This window comes from Aristolochia californica, unplaced genomic scaffold (assembly GCF_029961685.1).
Source record: "Aristolochia californica isolate CCGP_79_NKW_82.1479 unplaced genomic scaffold, dmAriCali1.0.hap1 SCAF_16, whole genome shotgun sequence".
NCBI lineage: Eukaryota > Viridiplantae > Streptophyta > Magnoliopsida > Piperales > Aristolochiaceae > Aristolochia > Aristolochia californica.
In genome coordinates, this window is record NW_027181837.1 from 5,803,264 (window position 1) to 5,830,165 (window position 26,902).

Genomic DNA, 26,902 nt, shown 5'->3' on the forward strand with positions numbered 1-26,902 from the left:
ACATCCTTCTTTCCATTAAATCCTCTTTAAATGTATTTTACTTTATTTAAATCAATACATTCATTTAAACCAAATTAATTTAATAATACTTTTTAATTTAAAAATACTAAATTATTTCAATTAAATGATTATATATTTATGTATTACCAAATTTATATTATTTACATAGTGTTAATTTCAATAATTAAATATAATAATAATTAAATATATTTATATTATTTATAATAAACTTTGACTTTAGAAAGCCATTTGAATTTACAAAACCATTAATTTGTGGGGTTTTAAAGGTTAGTAGTTAATCAAACTAATAGCCATCGGAATTCATTATATAACATTTTTTGCAATCAAAATTGTTATTTATTTATAATAAGTAAAAAAAAAATTTAAAAGGTCAAAAAAACAAGACCACGAGTGATTCAAATAAAAGGACTAAACAACCCGTGCCTTTCTGTTGATCTTGACAAAATCCAACATTGTAAATTCGGTCAAACGTAAGAGAAGTAAAGAAGAGTGATGATGGGTCTCCTCGAACAATGATGCCCATATTTGGCCGGGAAATGTGGGTTCAGACTCTCCAAACACCCCCCATGAACATGAAATCTCTCGAGAGAAAAAAGAAACAGAAAATAAGGTGAGAGGGAGCATGGCGCAGGCCACGGTTAATGATTCGATCAGAGAAATGGAGGTGAAGTCGTCTGCGTCTTTCAAATTCAATGCCGAGGCACCCGAGTTCGTCCCCAGGGTGCAGCCGCAGGTGCCGTTCTCAGTTTATTTCTACCCGCGTTTCCATTTTATGGGTAGAGGATCCCATTGGTTTTATGCGGGCGATAAGAATCCGTCCAAATAATCTCTGGTTCCCCGCTTCCATCAATGCCTGATCCACCCAAGCATATCCTGGATGAAGATATGCTTCTGTTCACTTCGTAATCGATTTCGTAGTTGATTTTTCTTTTTCGTAGTTTCAGGTTTTTGGTGTTTTTTCTTTGAAGTGGAAGCTGTTTAGAGGCGATCTTTGATTGACAAAAGGTTTCATCGTTCCCGTTGCAATAATCTAGTCATATTTTATCTAAAATCTTGAGAATAAACATATCCGTCTCTCGCACTAGGTTAATGCTGACAGCATTTAAGCTGTAGTTGCAAAGATAAACTGCAGTTTTTGAAGAGGCCGAACCTCGAAGGAATGTTACTCGGCAGATTCACTAAATTGGTTTTCCTTTTTTCGCATTCAAATCCTTCCAATGATGGAATCTCAAACTTATATATTCCATATTTACCTGTTGTTTTGTCTAGACACAGAGATCTTTTCTTCTTTTGATGAGTTAGCTTTGAATTTGCACTCTAGTCGCACTCTAACACCTTCAAGAAGTGTCAGAGGCAGAGTTATTCATCAATCTCTCTACTCAATATCCAGGAAACGGAATTTAAATTGGGTATTTCCAGGTTTTGAGCTTTACCTGGTAAAAAACACTTGTGTCTAGAGAAATTGTTATTGGATCATGTATTGCAATAAACAGTCTCCACTTCTCAGGACGATTATTTTTTAAATGGGTTTTTGCTCATTAGGGGCCAACAGAAGATTGACCATGATAAGAGGAATACCAAGTTTCATGCTGTTTTTGGAGTTGAGGGATGCTTCTGGTGGCTCGGGAGCAGTTACCCTAGGCCTATTTGATGGTATGGTTTATCTTAAAAGAAGCTGGAATCTTCAAAGGCCTAACAGACGAACCTCTGAATTATTAATCCCCATTAAAAATGTCTTTGCTCAGGATTGAGAAGCTTTTCTTCTACACATGAAGCAAAAGACATGTGGAGACCTCTTTGGCAGCACATGAGATGCCTAGATTTGAATCATGGGAAGGGATGATTTATTTATAGGTCTTTGTCTAAGTCCCAAGGCAGCTAAGAGGACTTTGAGGAACACAGAAGGGTGGTGAATTCCATGGAATAGAAACTTGGGTGTATTTGGAATTTTTGTTTAGGATTTTGTCATGTTCAAGTGGTTGTGTTTTTTTTCACTACTTTTTAAAGCTTACTTTATTTGGTCTAAAGGTTGATGGCTTAATCTGCTGACCTGATAAATGTTGTTTTGGGGTTTAGTTATTATCTCTGTTTCTTCAATGCTTTGAGGCCTTATCATTTGCTCTGTTTTTCTAATGCTGGGATATTATGCTTGATCTTTTTTATTTTCATTCTCAAGATGAATTTTTAGGAATGGATTGCCAAAGCGTTCCCTTTGTGCTTTGCTTTTATCAATACTTAGAAATGTTGTTTTGGGATTTAGTTATTTGCGCTGTTTTTCAATGCTTTGAGGCGTAGTCATTTGCTCTGTTTTTCAAATGCTGGGATATTATGCTTGATCCTTTCTGTTATTACCAAGATGAATTTTCTGGAATGGATTGCAGAAGCGTTCGCTTTCTGCTTTTATCAATTTATAAATATTCAGTAATAGATTGCAATTTTTTTCCATTTCTGTTTTCATCAAGATGAGTCTCCAAGAACAGATTACAGAACTGTACTTTTACCCAAAATGTGATTCCATATAACAGGTTGAGTACCAGTTTAGTGATGCAAGTCTTATTGCTAACGATGCCATGATGAAACTCATTAACAAGGGCCCTGAGGGTCTTGGTAAGTTCAATGTAAAATAAAATTTCTTTGAAAGTTTCGGAGAAAAATAGTCCTCTGTTTTGTACTTGATCTGTGTCAAAACTGTGGAGACACCAGTTTTGAAGTGATTTAATGCCCAAGAGTTTACAGTTATTTATGAGTTTTTACTATTGACAATCTCCATTTCCTTCATTGCTAATTCAAAGAAGAGTAAAAGCTCATCACTAATAATCAAATATTAGTGGCAGCTATTCAGGGTTCTTCAAGCTGGTAAGCTTTTTTTTTTATAAGATTTCTTCAATCGTTTGACAAGATTTCTTAACTAAATTCCTCTAAATTACATGTCATTCATTTGGTTTTGAAGGTTGTCAGTAATGACGGTAAGAGAGCAAGACGCAAACATCTGTTCACCGAAAGAGACAGGAGGAATTGCCGGTTGATTGCTTTCAGAAAATTTCTTATTCTTTTTAAATCTTTGAAAACATTTCAGTTATACTTAAAATATCTTTTTCTTCTGTTTTAGTCTCAAATAGTCGTTGTTGAAAACTTACCTGAGGACCACTCCGGCAAAAACATTGAGAAGATATTTACAGTTGTAGGAAGGTAATGTAGTCTTCAATTCAAAAAAAATAATTATGTTGTAAAAAGTAAGGAAAGACAAGAAGAGATGAAGAGAGAAAGAGAGAGACAAAGGATAAGAATAATTTGCAGTTGTTTTTCAACGCTCCCCCTCAAGATGGAGCATATATGTCAAAGAGACCTAGCTTGTCACAGAAGTTCAAAAACTCCTGCTTGTATTTTTATTTACTTGTATTTTTTATATAAGTCAGTACTCCAAAGAGTTAAATCAGGTTATATATCCACCTTCAAGTTAATCTTCTCAGAAATGCAGTAATCATCCATCCCAGTATCTTCTCCTAGACATTTCATTCAAATAGCACGCAACATTCTATATTTTCTCATCTTACTATTCTTAGCAAAGAATACTTGGAAGAATCGGAGAGCAATTTCCTATATCAACACCAGAAGTACAATGAAACACCAAATAAAACTAGAATAAACCATCAACACAGAATATACCACAACAAGAAAATATATTTTTCTATTGTAACAAACATTCGGAAAAATGACTATATATATATGAAGTGTTTACCTTCCATGAACCGCAAGAGCAGAGACACCAGTCTTCTCAATTCGTCTAGCTAGCTCTACAGTGTCTTGAGATGACTTAAGAAGTCGAATTTTACAAGTTACTAGAGTGTCTAAGTTCCTTTTTAATGTAGTTAACATCTGCATAAAAATGAAACTATAGCATGACACCGGATAAAAATAGAAATAATCAAGATAAAAATTCTGAAACTGCCATATCTCAATAAAGACACATCTATTACCTCTTCTCAATAAAATTGGTTTGCCGATATATTCACCCACGCCTTGTCATCAGCACAATTACATTCATAATATTACAAGTTCGAAATCTATAACTTGTATGCTCAAACTTGAGAGGGACTATTCGAGTATATGAAAAACCATTTCCTTGTAAAGAAACTTAAGAGGTTAAATCATATTATGTAATACAGAGTGCTAATTGAAACTAAATATTCATGTAGTTTCAGTTATAAACTAATAGATTTGGAGACAAGATAGATAGTTTCCTCCCTTCTTGCATTATGAGGCTCTAGAACACATTAGGATCCAGGTCCATCCCAACCGAAGTTAGGAGGTCTTTTCCCACCTAATATCCGTATGACTTTTCTTGATATTTACTAATATGGGATTATTTCCACTAACACTCCCCTTCACATACAAACCTACTCAAAGGGACAATGGGTCTAAGACAAAAATAACACATATAGCATACAAACTAAAATAGCAAAACCGGGCCTTTTTCCCAACTAAGAACCACATGACTCTTCTAATTATTAACCAATATGGAATAATTCCCAGTAACAAATCTTACAATGATGATATGGTTTGTATTTGATAGGAACACGTTAGGCTGAAAGTCAATCACTTTTCCCCACTTATAAATTCATTTAAGTAAGAGATTAGTACATGGAGAAAAACACTCTTCTCACTACAACTTATAAACTCTTTTTCTACTTTTTGAATGGCATAAATTCACTTATTTTAAGTACAAAAAGAGTAAACGACAAGCAGAAACAAAAGTCATAAAGTCTGGACATTGAGAGGGACTATCTCCAACTATACCCATGTCAGCAAATGTCTGAACCCCATGAACATATTTCTTATCAGCCAAATTGCAGGATTGTAGAGAAAAACACGTTGCCATGTTGGAGGAGGTCAGGTTGAGGCAAGTTAATCAGGACGTTTCAGGGGTGCATACCCTTAGGAGTACTCAAAAGTAATCGCATATCTAAATATCTAATGTCCTATGCACCAGATAAAAATTCAGATGGTTGTGGAACCGAGTACTAATATCGCCAGAACCTGCTGTGAATATGCTTGAATATATTATACTTAGTTATGTAAATCTTCACTATATGTAACATTATTTATGTAAAGTCATTACATACATTTAAAATGACCTTTAAGATAATGATGCCTGAGTGTACGAGATTGCATTGTTCACTATAGAGGTGGCAACACGCACTAAGCCAATTTTTTAAGCATTGCAACTGTGTTGACAGCCTGAGCTACAAACAACTCTAAATCATGGTGCCTTTTTCATCCGTCATTTCCCTGTTATCAACTCAACCTCCCTTTTTTTTTTTTTTTTTTAAAGGATGAGATTAACTCTATTAGCTTGTTATGTCCACAAATTCATCAACTGCTTTCTAATAGATACACTGTAAGGTCACCATGTTGTCAACCTCGCTTGTGCTTAAATACTTATCTTCCTCTTTAAATCTAATTTAATTTCAGGCCTATACATGAAGCAAACAAGAGGAAATACCAATCCAAGTTTAACGAGAGAAGATACAACAGACAGAATAGGTCCTGAATTTTGTAGCTTATCTATAGTATTACAAAAGGGTTCACTAAACTCGTTTGGAATCTAATACCAGTTTGAAACTTTGTTAAAAAATGGAGGATTGCTGAAGAGCATATATTTCCAGATTTTTTATTTACTTTTATTTTCGACATAAGTCGATACTCCAAAGGGTTAAATTAGGATACATATCGGATATACAAAATTCTAGTCAAACTTTCAAAGCATATTCAAGTTAATCTTCTCAAAAATCATCTATTCCAGAATATCTACTCCTAGACATTTCATTCAAATGGCACACAACATTCAATATTTTCTCATCTTACTATTCTTAGCAAACAATACTTGGAAGAATCGGTGAGCAATTTCCTATATAAACACTAAAAGTACAAAGAAACACCGAATAAAACTAGAATAAACCATCAAGACAGAATATACCGCAACAAGAAATAATATTTTTTTATTGTAACAAACATTCAGAAAAAAATGACTAGGAATATATGAAGTGTTTACCTTCCATGAACCACAAGAGCAGAGACACCGGTCTTCTCAATTCGTCTAGCAAGCTCTATGGTGTCTTGAGGTGACTTAAGAAGTCGAATTTTACAAGTTACTGGAGTGTCTAAGTTTCTTCTTAATGTAGTTAAAATCTGCATAAAATGAAACTACAATATGACACCGGATAAAAATAGCAATAATCAAGATAAAAATCATGAAACTGCCATATCTCAATAAAGACACATCTATTACATCATGGATAAGCTCCGGCTTCGACAATAAAGCTGCACCCATGCCCCCACTGATAGAGAATGACTTGGGGCAGCCCATGTTGATGTCAATAGCCGCTACATCTTTGAACCTGAAAGTGGAAATACACTCTAAAAATTCTCCAATTATGATGATCATGCAATGACTGAGGTAAACATTACCAAAATACAGAACTTGAGAAAAATATCAGTTAGGTAATACCCTTTTCTTGTCAAAGTTATCTTGCACAATAACTGGAAAAGGTAAGAGTTATATAAATTCCATATGATTGACCGGTTAGGCCAGTACTTACTAAGTGCAATGCCTCGGTAATTGATCACCAACTAGATTTACTTATTTACAACTTGATCTATATCTAAGATACAACAAGAATAAACATACAGCATCTGAGCAGCAGCAAGAGCCCTCACAGAATCTGAAGTACCCAATCTGCCTCCTTGGCGCAAGTCCTGAAAACTAAAGCTGTCGTTCCTTTCTCCTCAAAATCTGTAGTACCAAGAGACTCTAGAAGAAAACAGAATTTATTTAAGAGATTTTACCACAGAATGAACAAGAATTTGTGTAAAACCAGTATCCTTCTCTCGGTTAACAGAGGACATGATTTGGTACCAGTAAGATCTAGCAACCTTAGAACCATATTTCCTCTATGCTATACACCTAGATAAACAAACAATATTTCCTAGTCAAGCTGTGGAAATTGAAAATTATCAAAGAACATAAAACAAGTTCTAAACTATAATTTTGATGTTTAAAACCAGCATACGGTACAATTTCTCTGTTTTTTTTTTTTCGCCTTTTGCGTTACCTTTTATCTTCCGTTCACACTTCAGCATCTTATGATCGATTATCTCTTCTCCGTAAGTGATGTCTGCACCATATTCTGCAGCTAAAAGCCGAAATGGTAAAGTTCCCTACATGCACAAGAATGGGATAGCACTCTGTAGGGCAAATAAACAGCTAAAGAATGAAGGAATCAACCGCAAGATGAAAAAAAAAAAAAAAAAAAGAGGCATGGTACTGCCAACTGACCACGCGAACCATGGGGGCGAGGACGTGCTTGTTCTCATACTCCATCTTCGTCTGCAGGCAGCTCGATAACGAATCGAATCAACACAGACCAGAGTCCCTCGCCCTCTTTCTTTTCGTGCCTTGGGGCGGGGGAAATCAAGAGGGCAGTGACCCTTTCCCGCTGGCGCTGCTGAAGGAGGCATCGCAGCCGTTGATCTTCTGGAGCGCCTTCATCTTCCACCGCCAAATTTAAACTCGAACGATCTTAACTAACTACGCGGTTTCTAAACTAACGGCGGGGTTTAAACTCTGTTCGCCTATAAATTAAGGGCTCAGCTTGCGTACTCTTCCCGCGCTTTCTGAACTCCAATCCAGCAGCTTCTCAGTCTTCTTCCACTCAAACTCAACTGCTCCTTCCTCTTCTTCCACTCCACTCCACTCCGGTGCTCCTTCCTCTTCTTCCATTCCAGTCGTTCCTCTTCTTCAGTGGCCCCTTCCTCTTCTTCCACTCCAGTCGTTCCTCTTCTTCAGTAGCCTTCATGGCTGATTACCCCGCTGCTTCTCCTGTTCCTGCCCTACTTACCCCTGAAGAACCTGTGTCTATTGAAATGAGTTTTAACCAATCGTTTGAAGCCCCTGTCAACGATCCCACGGCGGTTATCTCAATCTGCCATCAAGTCTTCTGTATGCGTCCTATGCCGGAAGGAGCCCATATTGAACAAGTTAATCTCCTCATACCGGCCATGAGCTTTCGTCTGCCGCTTTCCTTATTGTTGGATCGGAGTCGCTGGCAGAATGCGGCCTCCGGAATACTGGACCACTTCTCCTTGAGCTCCGAGGCGTACGCCCAACTCCTTGCACATCTCTATATTGTTGGAGGTGATTTGGCGGAGATCACGTGGAGGAATGGGCGTACGAGGTTGGATGTGGCTATTGACGTTAGTGAGATGTTGGAAATCCACATTCAGCCACTGTTTCCCGCGGCGCCTGAGTCAATGCCGCCGGCTTCTGTCGGCCAGAACATGAAGGTGAAGGAGGTCAGCGAGATAGCTGCCGGAGAGACTTGCGCAGTTTGTATGGAAGAGTTAGCAGGATCGAGGAAGGAGGTGACGGAGACTCCATGCTCGCATGTGTTCCACAGCGAGTGCCTCCGTCCATGGTTGAGGAGAGCGACGACATGTCCTCTCTGCAGATCCTCCCTGATTAGTTGATTAAAGGAATCAAAAGTGTATATTGTTGATTGTTCAGAAACTTTTGTTGATTAAAGCATATAAAATGCTAGTTTCTGTTCCATTGTGATGGTATTTTTTCTTTAGTTTCTTTGGGATCTTGCGTTTGTTACAAGCATGTTTTAATTTAGGTACTAATATGCTGAATTGCTGAACATCTATCGTTTAAATTGAATTTTATTTTAACCTAGATTTTCAAATCTACAAATTATGATCTTCCATAATTTCTTCTTGTTATTTAAAAGTATAAACATAGATTTGAAAGCAAGTATATACATCATTTGTAGTATATTTTAAATTATTATTAATTATTATTATACCACCACTGGTTTTTTTTAGAGCTAGAGCTGGGTGCACTAACCCTATCTCTTTCTTACTCAAGTTAAGAGAAGCCCTTTATTACTATAACAATAATATTTATTTATTTTAAATAATAAATGTTAATAAAATAAATATAATTATTATATAAGATACGAATTACTATGTTTATCTTACATATTATAGTATATCATATTGTATAGTTTTATATTTGAAAACTATCTATTAGAAATAATTATTTTCATTTTTATTTTTAAAATATTATTCAATATTTTATATAATAAATGTTAATAAAATAAATATAATTATTATATAAGATATGAATTACTATGTTTATCTTACATATTATAGTATATCATATTGTATAGTTTTATATTTGAAAACTATCTATTAGAAATAATTATTTTCATTTTTATTTTTAAAATATTATTCAATATTTTATATAATAAATGTTAATAAAATAAATATAATTATTATATAAGATATGAATTACTATGTTTATCTTACATATTATATTATATCATATTGTATAGTTTCATATTTGAAAACTATCTATTAGTAATAATTATTTTATTTTTATTGTAAAAATTATTATTCTTTATTTTAAATAATAAATTTTAATAAAATAAATATAATTATTATATAAGATATGAATTACTATGTTTATCTTATAGTTTTATATTTGAAAACTATCTATTAGAAATATTTATTTTATTTTTATTTTAAGAAAAAATATTTATTTATTTTAAATAATAAATTTAATAAAATAAATATAATTATTATATAAGATATGAATTACTATGTTTATCTTACATATTATAGTATATCATATTGTATAGTTTTATATTTGAAAACTATCCATAATAAATAATTATTTTATTTTTATTTTAAGCAAAAATATTTATTTATTTTAAATAATAAATGTTAATAAAATAAATATAATTATTATATAAGATATGAATTACTATGTTTATCTTACATATTATAGTATATCATATTGTATAGTTTTATATTTGAAAACTATCTATTAGTAATAATTATTTTATTTTTATTGTAAAACTTATTATTCTTTATTTTAAATAATAAATTTTAACAAAAAAATATAATTATTGTATAAGATATGAATTACTATGTTTATCTTACATATTATAGTATATCATATTGTATAGTTTTATATTTGAAAACTATCTATTAGAAATAATTATTTTATTTTTATTTTAAGCAAAAATATTATTCATTATTTTAAATAATAAATGTTAATAAAATAAATATAATTATTATATAAGATATGAGTTACTATGTTTATCTTACATATTATAGTATATCATATTGTATAGTTTTATATTTGAAAACTATCTATTAGAAATAATTATTTTACTTGTTATTTAAAAAAATATTATTCTATATTTTAAATAATAAATGTTAATAAAATAATCATTATTATTATCTGAATTACTATGTTTATCTTACATATTATAGTATATCATATTGTATAGTTTTATATTTGAAAACTTTCTATTCGTAATAATTATTTTACTTTTTATTTTAAAAAATATTATTCTTTATTTTAGAAAACTCTACTAGTATATACTATTTTATAATCAAAATAGAAAATAATATCATATTCGTATATACATGTCAACAAGCATAAATAACCCTAAAGAAAGTTTATTCTATTTTTTTAATCGATGGCCTTAATTTTGATTTATAATTTTTTTAAAATATATAAATATTTAATTTTTATCTTTTTTTTAGTGCATCCAAATAAGAAACTAAATAGAAAAGACTAGAGAGATTTTGTAGTTTTGTGCAAAGCCACTTGTCGGATGATAACAAACCCGAAGCACGTCATTACCCTTTTTCCTCCTCCCACCCTCCAAAAATAAAATAAAATAAAATAATTAATTAAAAATAGATGAAATTTTCATCATTTTTAGCAACCTATGAGACACCAGAGTAGATGAACAGACAAGTCGAAGGTTTCCAATCCATGCCCCCACAAAATAAATTAATAATATATTTTCACAAAATAAAAAAATATTAGTTTAATTAATTATAGAAATAGAATAATTAAAAAAAATTACTTGATCAAATGCTTACTTTAACAATATTTTAATTATCACTAATTTAATACAGTAATAAAAATATTTAATATAATAAATAAATAAATATTTTATTTTATTAATAACATAAAAAAGATTTTTACATAGTATAAATTAATAATATATTGCCAAAAAGAAAAAATTTATGGGTTTAATTAATTATAAAAATAGGATAATTAAAAAAATACTTGATCAAAGGTTTATTTTAATAATGTTTTAATTATCACTCTTTAATTACTGATTTAATATATAATAAAAATAATTAATATAATAAATAAATATAATATTTTATTTTATTAATAACATAAGATAAATTTTTACATAGTAGAGGGAGCGTCCACACGAGGGAAAGTGGATGAACAAGGAATTTGGTAGAAATCCTAATTCACCCACTTTACTCAGGAGTGAGTTCAAGTGAACGAACGGGTTCATCCAGTTCAACTCGCCTACGATGTGCGCACTAACGCGTTCGAGTCAAGTGACAGTGTAATCGCTTACACTTTTATTTGACTCGCGCACGCACTAATACCCCCCTAGAAATGTTTTTTGTTTTCCCTAAAATAATGATTTCATACCTAGATTCTTATACTCTTCCATATGAATTATGTTTCGTATCAAAAACACCGAGGAACATCAAAATTTCATTTTCACTGGTAAAAACAAGCATGAACTTGTAGAACAGGACAAGATCGATACATTGTACATACCAAGTTATGAAGTTAATATAATAACAAATAAATATTAAGAAACAATATATGAAGATGACATTATATTATCTAATATTTCCGGTATAGACGATACCAAGTCTCATTTTTCTGCACATTTTCAAACTAAAAACTTGGGACCATTGAAATATTTTCTTGACATTGAAGTGGCGAAAAGTAAAGAAGGTGTTGTGATGACACAATGTAAGTATGTCATAGATATGCTTCAAGAGTATAGATTGTTGGGAGTCAAACTAGTTGATACCATGGGGACAAGAATACTACCATGGGACACATACTTTGATGTTGGGAGATTTGGAACATTCTTTGTATCTTGATGTTTACGAGCCCAATAGATGCATTGTGAATTCTTTTCAACCAATTGTTTCATCAAATTTGATCTTCTTTGAAGTAATAAGAATCTCATGTCTACTTCTGAGTCAGTTTCAAGCCTTGTGGATTTCTCAACATCATCGTCGAACAACATGGCCAAAATTCGTATCTTAACTTTCATCTGAACAAAGAAGCATGATTCACATACAAAAGGGTTATTCACTATATGAATATCACTAACTTGTTTTATGGTCATCATGAGTCAAATAGGAAAATAATATGAATTTGATTTAGTACAATATATGCTTTCACCGACTCAAGAACATCGGCCTTGACCCCATTAAGACCGACATAAGAAGAAGGGCAAGAGCAATTGAAATGTTAAAATAGAGGTGCTTAGTTTATGTGCTTCATTTTGAGTCCTTTCGTTTCTTCATCTAGAAACCATCAGAATCTGATTTTGGATTGCCGTGACCAAGATCCCAAAAAGATTTAGTACTCAAAGAGGTGGCCTCTGCTTCTAGAATTGTTTTCATATAAGACAAAGCATCCCTGAAGAGTAACTCTTGCCATTGATTCTTTAGATCCTGAAGCAATGAATAATAGACTTGAGTAAAGTTTCAAGAACATGCAATAGAGGCAGTAACAAAATTGTAAACTGGAAACAGGAAACTAAAGCTCAGTAAGATTCGCATAATCAACCTTGAAAGAAACTAATATGAAAAGTTCAAATTTACAATAATCAACTAACGAGAGAAATTTAGACACCAATGAGAAATATTATATAATCATTAGAAAATGCTTCAGCAAATTATGAGTTGCATATAATGAAACTTGCAATATCCAATGAGAAATTTCTTAAGAAACTCGCAGTATCCAGTGAGAAATTTCTTCTAATCCTCGTTTTTAAAGGATGTCATCTTCTCCTCTTTATCAGGGTTCCTCATCTCTTTGATACCTTTTGCTTCTCAAGTGAGATGTCTTGGATTTCAAGATATGCTAAATATTGATATTAGAGGTGTCAATTTTATCAAATAATTGGTCTACCACCCCTTCATCTGTATACAAAAACAAAAGAAAATTCCTTTACAGAGTAAGGATGGATACTTTTACCTCTTTACCACTTACCATTTATTAAACATAATGGATAAAAGTAATGCTTATTTTGTAACCAAATGCCCCATTACCCCATTTAAGTTTTAAGGGCAATTTGTAATTTATTCTATGAGTATATTAATGTCAAAAGAACCGTAAGTTAATTCCCCTCCTCAAATTGCCACACAATTTTCCTCCTCGTAGACAAAAAAATATGCTAATGTAAGACAAGTTGTAACTTTATGACTGTACTAGTTTTTTTTAAGTGATCTATTTTTCGTAACTTTTTACTTTTTAATCGCAGAGGACAATATGCAAGTCAATGGCTGTATTCATTTTTTTGAAAGACCCAGATGTCCTTCAACATTTGATTCAACAAAATGTTCTTGTTAAATTTTTATAGATTTTTATCAAATTTTATAATTTATCCATTTACCGTTTGATAAACAAGTAATGAAACCTGACACACAGAGAGAGAGAGAGAGAGAGGTTTTGTAGAATAAGAGTCTCCAGGAAAGGTGGAATCACGAAACCTAGGGGAGAAGAACAAAACGAATGTTTTATCGCTAGTTCTTTGGCAAGTTAAAAATATTTCTCTTGTTGGGGAAGAGACAGTTGGTTGTATGAGATGTGCACTATATGAGTTTGTCAATAATTAGATGCAATCCCCTTGTAATTTGCTCGTTCGAGCTATCTTTTAATAAAATTCAACATCGTTTCAAAAAAATAATAATAATTAGATGCATTAGCTCCTTTTATTGTAGTGATTAGATGGCTAATTGTTAGAATGAGTGGTTGTTTATTCTCATCCCAGCTTCACTCTACTTATCACTTGATCTTATGTTGATACTTTTTGCAGTTAATGTGCAATCATTGTCAAGGTCTCCAACTAACTTCAAGGATTAAACGGGCATTATTGAAGCCACATGAAAGAATCAAGGCCCTAGATCTTCCTCATGGAGGGCATCTTTCCCATGGACATCAGGTAGTTAGGCTTCCTGACAAAACTTTTTTGCTATGAAGTTTAGTGAGTTATGCATATTTTCAAGAGGCGAGTATGATACTTTGACAACAATTGCTCTTGGATGGCCTACTTGATTGTGTTATATTGGCCTTTTAGTTGTTTCATGGTGCATGTCTTTAAATAAAATGGAATGACTGATAAATAGTTCATGTGAAGTTCTGCTTGCATTTCCCAGCCTCAGATATGGTTTTTTTTTTAATGAGTTAGCAAATCTTTTATCGATAAAATATTTTATTTCATGAATGGAAAGGGGTCGTTTTATAAGTTTGTGCTCAAAGATGAATGCAGTTTGCAAATATGTTTATCAACCAAAGGAAAAGTATGAAAAGTTTAAGGACCATCTTATACTTCATTTAAATAAATGTCAAGGAGGATAGCTATTCATATAACAATTCCAAGAGAGTTGTCTAAGACAATTTGACTAAGAAATGTACAAGACACGACTTGAGAATGGATATCACTCTAACGACTCCGCTAGGTCGCTCCCTTCAAAATTCGAACTCACAACGTAAATAGTGGCTCTAATACAAAATGTTAAGTACCTAGCCAATACTACCCAAAAGATCGGTCTCATAGGTAGCGGAAAGTCAAACACTTTACCCAGGATCATAACATACTTGTATGTAGAATTACAAATAAACTCTAAGTATGTGAAACACCAAAACCTGAGTGATTAAACCTTATTTCTACAAGTTGTATGATATATTAAAATATGGTTTTAGAAAAAAAATAATACCCTAATGCATCAGTTTCTACTTTTACCCAAGATTTGAAAATTAGTTGGCAATCTTCTTTTATGTCAAGAGTTTTTGAAAATAACCAAGATACTTGGACTCTAAATCTTTAATTATTAGAGAAAGGAGAGTAAAGAATGTTTCCCTCTTTCCTAAATGGGGTTCTAGCCCTGTTGATGTATTAACCAAAATTTAAAGTTTTGTTCAGTATCTCTTTTTATCATTAATTATTTAAAGATAACAAAAAGAAGAAACGATCGAAAAGAAAGAGGAGTGTAGTGAAAATCTGACTTTAGAAAGCCACCAGGATTTAAAAACCCATTAATTTGTGGGATTTTAAAGGTTAGTAGTTAATCAAACTAATAGCCATTGGGGCTCATAATATAACATTTTTTTGCAATCAAAATCATTTGTTTTGGGATTTAGTTATTTGCTCAGTTTTTCAATGCTTTGAGGCGTAGTCATTTGCTCTGTTTTTCAAATGCTGGGATATTATGCTTGATCCTTTTTGTTATTATCAAGATGAATTTTCTGGAATGGATTGCAAAAGCGGTCGATTTCTACTTTTATCAATTTATAAATATTCAGTAATGGATTGCATATTTGTTCCATTTCTGTTTTCATCAATATGAGTCTCCAAGAACAGATTACAGAACTGTACTTTTACCCAAAATGTGATTCCGTAGAACAGGTTGAGTACCAGTTTAGTGATGCAAGCCTTCTCGCGAACGATGCCATGATGAAACTCATTAACAAGGACCCTGAGGGTTTTGGTAAGTTCAATGTAGAATAAAATTTCTTGGAAAGTTTCAGAGAAAAATATTCGTCTGTTTTGTACTTGCATTGTGTCAAAACATTGGAGACACCAGTTTTGAAGTGATTTAATGCCCAAGAGTTTACAGTTATTTATGAATTTTTACTATTGACAATCTCCATTTCCTTCATTGGTAATTCAAAGAAGATTAAGCCTCTCATCACTAACTGTCACTACCTCTGCCTCTACCAGTCCTTGGAATACTTTGTGGAGGCGGATGCACTAGCTGATGTATTAAGTGCCATGACTTCAACCACTTTTGTATCTTTTCCAACTTTATGCACAATCGTCTTTTCAACTTTTATTACTCTATTAAAAGTAGTAGACAAGTTTGGGACTTCCATCAGATGCAAGCACCTGGGCTTTTATGTTGTCAAATTCAACACCAAAGCCTCAAGAAATTTTGTCACATGGATTTGATTTTGTTGTTTTCTAAGTTCCTGTTCATCCGTAGTAAACAGATGATAAACATTACTTTCCTACCAAATTCCTAGAAATGAATTGTAATACTTAGTCACTGTCTTGTTACCACTCTCCAGCCCGATGAACTCAATATCGTACACTCTGGTGAGATTGCTCTCTTGAGCATATCAAGTTTCGAGAGATAACCATATAGCCTTGGTATTCTCAAAATTCATAACTTGATTTCAAAGGGAAGAGTCTATGCTATTGACAATCCAAGTCATAAATTGGTTGTCATCTGTTTCCCGGTCATCATTAGGGGGGACAGAAGGGCCATCCCTAATAAACTTCAGATTCTTCCTACCTTTTTTCCAGGTAAGATAACTATCACCGTTCAATTGCTTAGATGTGATGGTAATTATATCCTTCCCGTCAGAAATTGGCATTTCCCTAGTTGGAGTATACACCTCACAGGAATCAGCCATAATATGTGTTTATGAACACAAATCAGATCAAGGAAACCTTCTAAACACTCTTATATAACTAGCTCCATGGCCCTCACCTAGTAGAATTAGGGTTAGGATAGTTATTGTGATGTGTGCAAACCAAAGAACCAGAATTGTAGAATATATCTCAAAATCCCGATCAAATAACCTAAAAAATCATCAACTAGGGCTGATGTTAGCGTAGGCCGAGGATGACATTAGCACGGACAAAGTAGAAGTTGGCGTACATCCCAAAAAATCATAAAAAAGCCTTCTTGGGCAGTTTATAATATATAGACCTATTCTAAGAACAACAGAAATAGTAATCATAGGGTTATGGCAGAGAGAAAAAGAAAAAAAAATTGAATTTTTACCAACTGGTAGCTGAAAAAACTTGAAAAGATCCTCCTTCTCTGTAGATGTTGGCTCTAGAGAATGAAAAAGATGTAATTTAATGCTCTGATACCATGTAAATATCAGAGGAGAAGAGAGAGTGGAGAGAATGGCTCAAAACTAATTTGTCGGGGATGGTGTGCATGTCCCCAGGCTTATTTATTAAGTGAAAAAGTAAAAAATTACAAGTATGCCCCTTACTTAGGTGAAACCCTAATCTTCATATATTTCCCACTCTACATGTCCTATTTACATGAAATTTGGACTATAAGCATAATTCAACATGAGAAACAAGATTACATCAAGATATAAAAGTGAAGTTCAGGTGAAATGACCATATTGCCCTTGTAGTTGTTTTTTAACATATGTTTTGGTTCAATATAAGTTGTAGACCTTAATTACTATTATCATGTTAGAATAGTGTCAAGAACTTGAGAATATGTCATCTCAAGAATCAAATGCATCAAGATCAACAACGAAAGGAGATGTGCTTATCAGCAACAAGGTACTCATTCCAGAATTTAAAAACTCTAATACGTACAAAATGTTTTCTTTTACTCTTATGGTTGATGTTGTTCATTTTATTTGCTCATGTAAAGTTGCATGCACTTGTGGAGTTTGAGACGTCGGAGCAAGCTGAGAAAGCAGTAAGTTGATTCAGAATGGTTTTTTCTTTTAGCCATTTTTTGTGCTTTGGACTCTTCTGGTTTTCTAGACTCACTTTTAGTGTGGAAGCTCATTTCTATGTTTTGATTATGAGTTGATTCAATTATGAGCAGGTTGAAAAGCTAAACGACGAACGAAACTGGCGAAAAGGCCTGCAAGTACCACTGCTACTCAGGTGCTCGTTATTTTCTCTAAACATCGAAAAACAAATGTTGTTGATTGACGTATTTGTTTGGAAATTCTGTTAATATGTTGATTTGTGTCTTTATTCTAAATCCAAATGTTTTTGCAGCCAAGGTTTTGAGATGAGGAACAGGAAAACAGAATACGATCATTTCGATGTAGGATCTAAGGATAAAGCCCCACCAACAGAGTCAGTTCAGTCCATCACAGAGAATAATGTAAGCTAGCATAGTCTAACAGATGGTTTTGTACTTCTTTGGTGGACGGCAAAATCTGGATTTCTGACTGGGAACGTGTTTGATAATAGGTTGAAGAGAGCCAAAGCCAGAATATCAGTGGCGGAGCCGCAACAAAAAAAGGGTGGGCTCGTGGAGGGCGCAGCAAGTCACTGGGGGGAACCCAGCATGGGCACAACGGGCGTGTGCTTCTTTCTCCTTCACCTCAACCCATGAACAACCTCCTTGTCCTGCAGTGTGATGCAACACCAGCAAGCAGGCACCTCGGGGGCCAAGGATGCCAAACGGGACTCGAGGGTTCACCATGGGCCGTGGTAAGCCGTTGACTATTCAGGTAGGGTGAGAGAAGAGGCGAGGAAAAGACTGAAGCAAGTCTTTTTTTTTATCACATTGTTTTGTAAACATTTTTGTCTCGTTGTTTTCTTTGTCTTTGAGATGCCGATTTTGATTCTTTTAGTTTTAATCCTTATTCTTTTATTGCTTTGTCATTTGTGTAACTATTTTTCACGTTTTAGAGGTAAAAACTTGGATTGAATGAGGCTTCTCCTAGTGAAACCATAAACTTAGATAGGGCTAACGAGTGAAGAGTTTTGGCCTTATGGTATGTTATAAGGATAGGTCTAGATAGAGATAAAGGAAGGTAGAGATAAAGGATAAGTTCAAATTGTACTATGTATCTAGCTATGTAACTTAGCTAAAGTCAAATAGGAATTGTAAACTTCGTCTTGCCATGTTACGACACTTTCTGTAAAACTATAAATACCTTCATACCTCATCAATGAAGGAATACAAAGAAAAATATTTTCTTCTTCTCTCTCAATCTCTATATGGTATCATAGTGGACAAGACATCATTGTCTCCTCCCTCTGAGCAATTTTATTTCCCCTTGTTGAAGACCCAGAGCCACAACTCCCTCTTGCTCATCACCGCAGTGCTGCTCCGTCATCTCTTTTCTTTCTCCCAACCTTTGAAGAAAAATTTCTTGTCTTCTACCTTGCCCCCATAACCCCACATTGAAAAATTCTCTCTGCACCACATGCTTGTTCATGGATAAGCCAAGCCCTGACAGAGCCTCCAGGTACGGCCGACGACCATAGCTCAACCACCAGAATGGGCTCCGCCATCCCACAACTGCCCTAACTGTAAACTCCCACTCTGCAACTCTCGGGTTTTCACCATCCCCCCAACTTCAGTGGAGCCTCCGAAAGCCGCCGCCAACCGCAACTGAACCACCGACGCGGCCTTCCGACACCCTCGCACTAGAAGTCTCGGCGAAACTCTGCCAAAGGAAGAAACCAAATGACGCGCGCAAGGTTGAAGAAGACGTGCACGCTGTCTGTTTGAGTCCCACATGCGATTCTCACATGTGTGGGAGGGAAAAAAATAGACATACTTGTTTTGACAATATGACGATGTCATTGTTCAGCAAAACCTATTGTGTTCAGAGGTTGCAGAGGGGACATGAGATAACAATGAATAAAGTGTTTTAATCCGTTTATCATGTTGTAACTATGTCAAGAACTTGAGAATATGTCAATCTCAAAAATCAAATCCATCAAGATCGACAACGAAAGGAATACCTTGTTCCTGATAAGCACATTTTCTTTGGTTATCACTGTTATATAACATGATAACCAAAGGAAATGTGCTTATCAGCAACAAGGAACTCCTTTCGTTGTCGCTCTTGATGGCTATGATTCTCGAGGATGACATATTCTCAAATTCTTGACATAGTTATAACAAGATAAATGTATTAAACATTTTATTCACTATTATCTCACGTCCCCTCCATAGACCCCTAAACACAAAGGGTTTTTTGAACAACAACATAGTCATATTGGCGAAATAGGTGTCTTTTTTTTTTATTCCCACACGTGTGAGAATCACACGTGGGACTCAAACAGATATCATGCACGTCTTCTTCATCCTTGCGCGTGTCATTTAGTTTCTTCCTTTGGCCGTGACTTCTGGTGCAGGGTGTCGGAAGGTTGCCTCGGTGGTTCAGTTGCGGTTGGCGACGGCTTTCGGAGGCTCCGCGAGAGTTGGGGGGACTGTAAAGGGAATGAAAAAGATGCAATCTAATGCTCTGATACCGTGGAAAAAGTAAGGAGAGAGAAGAAGAGATGAAGAAAGAAAAAGAGGAGAAGAGAGAGTGGAGAGAATGGCTCAAAACTAATTTTTCGGGGATGGTGTGCATGTCTCCTTGCTTATTTATTAAGTAAAAAATTATAAATTACAAGTATGCCCCTTACTTTTAGTAAAACACTAATCTTCTTATATCTCCCCCTCTACATGCCTTATTTACATGAAATTTGGACTAGCATAATTCAACATGAGAAATAAGATTACATCAAGTGAAGTTCAGGTGAAATGACCATATTGCCCTTGTAGTTGTTTTTAAACAAATGTTTTGGTTCAATATAAGTTGTAGACCTTAATTACTATTATCACGTTAAAACAAGAACTTGAGAAGATGTCATCCTCAAGAATCAAATGCATCAAGATCGACAACGAAAGGAGATGTGTTTATCAGCAACAAGGTATTCATTCCAAAATTTACAAACTCTAATGCGTTCAAAATGTTTTCTTTTACTCTGATGGTTGATGTTGTTCATTTCATTTGCTCATGTAAAGTTGCATGCACTTGTGGAGTTTGAGACATCGGAGCAAGCTGAAAAAGCAGTAAGTTGATTTAGAATGGTTTTTTCTTTTAGCCATTTTTTTGTGTTTTGGACACTACTGGTTTTCTAGACTCACTTTTAGTGTGGAAGCTCATTTCTATGTTTTGATTATGAGTTGCTTCAATTATGAGCATGTTGAAAAGCTAAACGACGAACGAAACTGGAGAAATGGCCTGCGAGTACGACTGCTAATCAGGCGCTCTGAATTTGTTCTAAACATCAAAAAACAAGTCACCATTCAAATGTTGTTGACTGATGTATTTGTTTGGAAATTTTGTTAATATGTTGGTTTGTGTCTTCATTCTGAATCCAAATATTTTTGCAGCCAAGGTTTGTGATGAGGAATAAGAAAACATAATACGATCATTTTGATGTAGGATCTGAGAACAAAGCCCCACCAACAAAGTCAGTGGTGGACCCATTGCATCAATCCATCACAGAGAATAATGTAAGCAAGCATAGTCTAACAAATGATTCTGTACTTCTTTAGTAGACGGTAAAATCTGGATTTCTTATTGGGAATGTGTTTGATAATAGGTTGAAGAGAACCAAAGTCAGAATCTCAGTGGCGGAGCTGCAGCGAAAAAAAGGTGGGCACGTGGTGGGCACAACAAGTCACTAGGGTGAACCCAACATGGGCATTACGGGTGTGGGCTTCTTTCTCTTTCACCTCAACCCATGAGCAACCTCCTTGTCCTGCAGTGTGACACAACACCGACAACCAGGCACCTCGGGGGGCAAGGTTGTTGAACGGGACTTGAGGGTTCACCATGGGCCATGGTAAGCCGATGACTGCTAAGTTAGAGTGAGAGAAGAGGAGAGGAAGGGACTGAAGCAAGTCTTTTTGTTGATCATGTCGTTTTGTGAACATTTTTATCTCGTTGTATTCTTTGTCTTTGACTTGGCTATTTTGATTCATTTAGTTTCAATCCTTATTCTTTTATTGCTTTGTCGTTTGTGTTAACTATTTTTCACGTTTTAAGGTAAAAAACTTGGACTGAATGAGGCTCCTCCTAGCGAAACCATAAACTTAGATAGGTCTAACGAGTGAAGAGTTTTGGCCTTATGGTATGTTAAAACGATATGTCTTGATAGAGATAAAGCATGGTAGAGATAAAGGATAAGCTCAAATTGTACTATGTATCCAGCTATGTAACTTAGCTAAAGTCAAACAGGAATTGTAAACTTCATCTTGCTATGCTACGACACTTTCTGTAAAACTGTAAAACTTTAAATACCTTCATACCTCAACAATGAAGGAATACAAAGAAAATTATTTTCTTCTTCTCTCTCAATCTCTCTATGGTATCAGAGCGGGCATGAGACATCATTGTCTCCTCCCTTTGATTGATCCCTCTGAGCAATTTTTTTCCCCTGTTGTTGAAGTCCCAGAGCTGCAACTCTATCATACTCGTCACTGCAGCGTTGCTCCGTCTTATCTTTTCTTTCTCCCAACCTTCAGAAAAAAAAATCTCGTCCTCTACCTTGTCCCCATAACCCCCCACTGAAAATTTCTCTTCGCGCCACACGCTCATCCATGAATAAGCCAAGCCCCAACAAAGCCTCCAGGCACAGCCGCCGACCATAGCTCAGCCATCGGAATGGGCTTTCGCCGTCCCACAACTGCCCTCTCTGTAAATTGCCACTCTGCAACTCTCGACTTTTCACTGTCCCCCCAACTCCAGTGGAGCCTCTGAAAGCCGCCGCCAACCACAACTGAACCTCTGACGTGGCCTTCCAACATTCGCACGAGAAGTCTCAGAGAGACTCCACCAAAGGAAGAAACCAAATGATGCACGCAAGGTTGAAGAAGACATGCACGCTATCCATTTGAGTCCCATGTGTGATTCTCACACGTGCGGGAAGAAAAAAAGTGACACATCTGTTTCTACATTATGACGATATCGTTGTTCGAAGAACCCATTGTGTTTAGGAGTCTGTTAAGGGGACATAATATAATAGTGAATAAAGTGTTTAAATTCGCTTATCATGTTATAACTATGTCAAGAACTTGAGATTATGTCATATTCGAGAATCAAAGCCATCAAGATAAACAACCAAAGGAGTTCCTTGTTGCTGGTAAGCACATTTCCTTTGGTTATCACTGTTTTATGAAGAGAAATTATACTTGGATGAAAGGTATTTATGTCTAGTTTCATATGGAGAAAATATCATGTCAATTTAATCTATATTTAAGGATATATTTGCATTGGAAGAATGAAAGGTCATGTTGGTATCTGTTCATTGAAAAATTCGAATTTAAGCCGAATTATTTTATGTGTCGTTATTACTCGTAAGGACTTTCATTATTTACCGGTTATCTACTGCTATACTACTGCAAATTTTGTACATGTTATTTAGGCTTATTACTACTTCTATGTTATTTGGTTCAAGCTAGGATCACTGCCATTACCTCCCAGTTTGAGGGGGAGTAGTAGAAGAAGTACAAGAAAGAGGTATTTTATATGTTGTGGTAATTTTAATCTGACAAAAATATTCAAGAAAAGGGGGACCACAAAAGTTGAAGCTTTTGCATCTAAGAAGAAATTTTTTATAGTAATAATTGTGGTAATTATTGGTGATACTTGACTCGGCTCGACTCGATTCTATTTCTCTGACTGGATTATTATTTTGAGGTATTTGCAACATATTCCTTGGTCAACATATTATTTGGTGCAGATACTTGCATTAGATTATTTCATGGGTCTTTTTATAAGGTTTATTATTTTGGTTCGTGTTATATGGGCCCAACCCATTTCACCTGTAGCTATTGTGTCTCTTGGGATGAGACATTATTATTGAAGAAGTGGTGGCTTCAATATCCTCTCTCCTAACATCCTTTATTTGACTCTCACAAATATCTTTGGGCCAACCTCTTGTGTGTTGTTTCGGTTGGGAGTTTAAGTCCATCATGGTTGGGTGTTTTAAGTCCATTAAGACTTATATATATACCCTGTGTCTTTTATCGCCGTCTTGTGAATAACAGACATTACCCACTTATCGTGTCTTTTATCGCCGTCTTGTGAATGAGAGGCATTTATTACTTATTACGTCTTTTATCGTTGTTTTGTGGATGACAAACATTTATCACCTATTTCTACTTGTGAGAGTCGGTGCCCAGGTTGGGACACCGTGATGGAGAAGCTTATTATTACATATATGTTACCCCCTTAATTGACATTTATTACTCCTACCACTTGAGAGTCGTTGTCCTGTGGAGGGACACGGTGATGGAGTTTTATTACACTTATGAGCATTGCGTATAGACAATGTCATACGGCTTAGAGTGATTTTACTGTCACTTATCTTTTGCCAGTTGGGCTTCATAGAAGAGACCACCAGTGTGAGGGGGAGGGAGTGTTGGAAGATATGGAGGATTGCCATTTTTGCGAGAAGATCCTATACATCATTTGCAGCAAGTTGGGAGTTCATGATGTTCTCTCACCCCCAGCTTGAGGAAGAGTATTGGAAGATGGGCCCATTCCCACACAACTAAGGAAAGCCCACATATCCAAGTGTGTTGGAAGATGGGCCCAAACTCATAAGATATGGACCCACCATGATCACGTGAGGTGGCATAAGAAGTCTTACAAAGCTAAAATTATTATGGAAGCAGGTCTCACAGAAGAGTTTCAGTTTAAAGGTGTTTTAGTCATGTTAATATTCTATTTATATTGGGTTATTTAATTATGTTAGGACTTATCTTTAAGTGTTAAAGTTTGGGTGTAATTAGGACAAAGGTAGTTTAATTATAATTGGATTCTACTACCTTCCTCTATTATAAATAGAGGTTCATGTACTCTGATTACAATAAGTCAATGAAGTATTTCTATTTTCCATAAATTCAACACTGAACCCACCAAGAAATAGATTTATTAATGGAATAAAAGCCTCCACCAAAGGTTGTATGCAAATAAAAAAAAGTGCCAGGAGGATTACAATTAGTAGGATGAAAAAACTTACTTTGATTTGCTTGCATCTTTTTGCTCGTTTCATAATTCTAGGAGTACAAGCAACAATTAATTAATTTTGTGTTGTTGAATAGTGATAAGGGATTATCTCCCTTTGTATTTATCTTTATCCCTTAGGTTTAGGAGATAAAGATCTCCATGATTGTATTTATCGTTTCTATTCTAAATTGTATAAATTCCACCCTTAATCAATACAAAGGGGTGGTTTAGTTAGACGTCTCACATGGTATCAGAGCGGATCAATCTTCTACATTTTCCATCTTCCAATTTTTTTTTCTGCTTCTTCTTCCTCTCCAATGATTACACCCTCTCTACAACGCCCTCCAACATTTCAAGTTGAATCACCAATAGTGATGGATTGCTTCTGTCGTCACCCTTCCGTTACTGACCTCCCTTCCATCGATTGCAACACCAGCAACCATCGGCCCACCACCTGCCTCCTACTCTAAGCCGTTTACGTACGCCCCTCAAATTGCTGACGTCCACCATCAACCTGTACTCGTTTGTCTTCCTCCAATTTTTCCTCCTTTCATCATCGGACGATGTGCGCTGCTTCCTCTCCTCCCCATTCGGCATTCATTTCCTTGGGTTTGTGGTTGCACTCTCACACTCAGTCCATGGCCAAAATCTCTCTGACCTATTCTACACCATCAAGCATCATGGTCATTGTTGCTTCCTGCCTTTGCAAACACCGCTCTCGATCTCCTCTGTGCAGACAGCTAGAGCTTCCTCTTCTCCGATTGCACCACTAACACTCTATGTCATCATTTTGCTTCCAAGAACCCTAGAAACACATCTCTTCGTAGAATGATGCGCTCTCTCCGATTTTGTCCACTTCGCCTTCTCCCACTGTTGTCCTTGGTCCGACTCCTCTCTCATCTCTTGACGTCACACACCTGTGTCGTGCCGATGGTTGTCTTTGTTGCGTCTCGATGGCACTGAACGCTCTTCTCGCCGACACTGAAGCTACACTTCGTTGTTCCTTAAAACAGGATTGGCCAGACCTAAGTTCAGGGAAATAAATTCCTCCCCCAAGATACCTTCTTGCTCGTGCGAGTGCCACACGTGTGAGAAAAAATATCCTCATAGTCAACAATTGCCTTCTCACTGTTTCCCAGTTCCAGCACACTGCAAATCTCTCGGGAAATTCCAGCCTCTCTCTCTTGGCCCAAATTTTCCCTTACTGGGTATAATCTCATTGGGTACATTAATGACTCCAAACCCTGGCCATAGAAAACCCTCACTGCAAATCTCTTCCCAAATTCAAACATCTCCCTCTTGGCTCCAACTTTTCCTTATTGGGTATGATCTCCTTGAGTACATTGATGACTCCAAACAGTGGCCATAGAAAACTCTCACTGCAAATCTCTCCCCAAATTTCAGCCTCTCATTCTTGGCTCAAATTCTCCCTTATCGGGTATGATCTCCTCAGGGTACATTGATGTCTCCAAACCATGGACACAGAAAACCCTCACTAAAAATCTCTCCCCAAATTCAAGCCTCTCCCTCTAGGCTCCAATTTGCTCTTATTGGATATGATTCCCCGAAGGGTGCTGGTTTCCTTGATTTGTCGTCCAGAAACGGCAACAAATCTGGTGCTCGGGAATTATACAGCCAAAGGAAAGTTTCCGAATAAAAATCACTCCAACAAGTGTTGGAAGAAATAGAACCTCAATAGAGATACTCGACAACAATATCTCTTCTTCCCTGCGGCCAAACAGAGTGGAAAACCAGAGCTCTTCGGGAGGAAACGTTTCAACAGCAGTATGCTTCTGAACAGAGAGGGCTTTTGACAAATAATTCAATCTAGAAGAGACTTCCAGAAAAATAAAAATTCCAGCCGAAAGCTTTCTGAAATAAAGTTTCTAACAACAGGTTTCTGGATGAAGTTGCCAACCAACGAACAGGAGTTGCAAAAAAAATACGCAACAACAGTGAAGGGAAACTTTTCGATAATCAATCTACTACAAAGGAAGGAAACTTTCCGAAAACCAATTCTCCAAACGAAAACTTCCTCTATTAGTGGAGCAACAAAACGACAGGATGACTCAATGAGATCAACTTGGAAGAACCAACAGATAGCTCAGCGATAATTTGGCGGGATCAGTGGTTGTCGTCTTTGTCTGCGCCGAACAGAGTGAGAGAGAAGAAAATATATGGAGATCGTCTTTGGAAGACAACTCAGCAACAGAGATG

General features: G+C 35.4%; 2 pseudogenes; one reads left to right on the plus strand and one right to left on the minus strand.

Moving 5' to 3' along the window:
• Positions 1–643: 643 nt before the first annotated feature.
• On the plus strand, positions 644–18,397 carry LOC137952551 (la-related protein 6C-like; annotated as a pseudogene).
• Positions 6,060–6,965, minus strand: LOC137953459 (uncharacterized; annotated as a pseudogene).
• Positions 18,398–26,902: the final 8,505 nt, after the last annotated feature.